At 39.0% G+C, this 2,345-nt stretch overlaps 1 pseudogene; it reads left to right on the top strand.

The window, feature by feature from the left end:
* The first annotated feature begins 612 nt into the window (after positions 1–612).
* On the top strand, positions 613–1,095 carry LOC112729159 (peroxisome biogenesis protein 7-like; annotated as a pseudogene).
* Positions 1,096–2,345: the final 1,250 nt, after the last annotated feature.

The following is a 2,345-nucleotide window of genomic DNA, read 5'->3' as shown; positions in this document are numbered from 1 at the left end:
ATTTAATTCGACTATTTCCTCAACTCCTACATTGAAGACATCCTCTGTCAAAATAATGGGTTTGGGTTTAACCTCTTCAAATGTTGTACTGCTTCTTAAGGTAATTGCATTGATACTACCCCTTGAGTTTGGAATGGGTTGAGAAGGAAGGGGTTGGGATGGAAGGCTAGAGGAGCTAGAGGCATGGGTGGTGTTGGTATTTTTGGTAGGAGGTAGGGACAACCTTGAGAGCATCTCAGCTATAGAGGACATTTGAGCACTCATATTACCAACTTGTGTATTGAGATTTCTAGTGTTCTCTTCATTTTTCTCTATCATAGCCCTAAGCCTCTCTTGTTCTTGGTAGAATGCACGGTGAGAGTCATCACCTTCATTTGAGCACTCATATTTTAATTATTTAGTCATATTATTTCTGTTATTGTACAAATTATTTAGTTCAATTTTTATATTTATTTTTTATTTATAATTTTTAATTGCGTTATTTTATCCTATTAATTTTAATATCCAATAAAATAAAGCCTTTTTCTCTTAAACAAAGAAAATCTCTTGCAAATCATATCACTAAGACTGTGTTTAAAAGAGAAACTGAGACTAAAAGATAGAGACTAAATTAAATCTTACTGCGTCTACTCTGCTGTATGGAACCCCTGCCATGCCAACGTTGTCGCGTCTGCCTTCGACGACTGTACCCTCTGCATGTGGGATGTTCGTAAACCTTCATCCACCATGGTGTTACCTCCTCACGAACTCGAGGTGCTAACTTGCGATTGGAACAAGTACGACGACTACATAATTGCGACTGTTTCGGTGGATAAGAGCATCAAGACTTGGGATGTGAGGAGTTTTAGGGTTCCGATTGTGGTTATGAATGGACACGAATATGCAGTGAGAAAGGTGAGATTTTTGCCGCACATGCAAAATTTGATAGTGTCTTGCTCTTATGATATGATGGTTTGTGTTTGGGATTTTTTGGTGAAGGAAGCGCTTGTGAGTTAGTACAATCATCCCACAGAATTCACTGTTGGCATTGTTATGAGTGTTCTTGTTGAAGGCTTAATGGCTAGTACTGGTTAGGATGAGCTTGTTTATGTTTGACACTATGGCACTGAACAATTTTTGTTGGCTCATCAGAACAAGGCATAGCAGCACGCCAACAAAAAAAATAAATTCTAGCAGAAGCTTGAAGAATAAAGATGATTGGTGGTAGGGTTAGCTTTTGAATTTAACGTGGTTTTTAAATGGAGTCAACAAAAATTTAATGATTGGATAATTTAATTTTGTCGAATATAATTCATCTTTTATGGGTATAAAGTTTTTTAATTCTTTCATAATTAGTTTTAGCAGTATCTAAATTTTTCATGGTTAGAAATGACTATTTACTCATATTTTTTATATAAGTATAATTTTCATAATACATAAGAGAATATTATATTTTTTTATATTTTAAAAAATTATATTTTTATTATTTAGTCATATTATTTCTATTATTCTATAAATTATTTGATTGAATTCTTACATTTATTTTTAGGGTTAAGTTCGATTTTGGTCCCCAACGTAGAAGTCGAAAATCGGAATCGTCCCTAACTTTTTTTTTGCTACAAAATGGTCTCCAAAGTTTCAGTTTGTTTTAAAACCGTCCTTCGGACCAAAATACCCCTATCCCTTCTTCCCCAAAATCATGCAAAGCACCAGCAGAAACACAAGCATAAGCACCACCACCACCACCACCACACCCACCACCACCATCATCATCATGGAATCATAAGAACTCAGAACCAGAACCACCACCACCACCCCCCACCCACTGCCACTCCATCACCATCTGCATCACACCAACCAAAACTCAGAAAATCAACATCATCGTCGTCATCCTCATCAAAACCCAGAACTCAGATCCAGAACTCAAACTCAGACAAACCAGAACTCAACTCAGAAAATCATCATCATCAAGAACCTAGAATCAGCAACAACAATACTCCAAATTCAAATTTCAGCAACAACAATGTTCCACAACAAATTTCATAAAAAATTAAAAAATTTCACAAAAAATCCAATTCATAGAAGAAGAAGAAGAAGCGGCAGGCGGCGATGCGGCGGTAAGAAGAAGAAGAAGAAGAAGAAGCGGCGGGTATGGCGGTGATGAAGCAGGGGAGGGGAAGCAGGGATGCTCGCTGGCGGTGGTGAAGCAGGGGAGGCTGCGGCGGGCGGTGGTGCGGCGGGTATGGCGGAAGAAAAAGAAGAAGAAAAAGAAGAAGAAGAAGAAGAAGAGGCGGCGGTGGGCGGTGGTGCGGCGGGTATGGCGAAAGAAGAAGAGGCGGCGGCGGCGGGCGGACAGTGGCGGTGCG

The sequence above is a fragment of the Arachis hypogaea genome, chromosome 12, assembly GCF_003086295.3.
Source record: "Arachis hypogaea cultivar Tifrunner chromosome 12, arahy.Tifrunner.gnm2.J5K5, whole genome shotgun sequence".
NCBI classification, from domain to species: Eukaryota; Viridiplantae; Streptophyta; class Magnoliopsida; order Fabales; family Fabaceae; genus Arachis; species Arachis hypogaea.
Note: the sequence above shows the minus strand (reverse complement) of the source record. Positions and strands in the feature narration are given on the sequence as shown.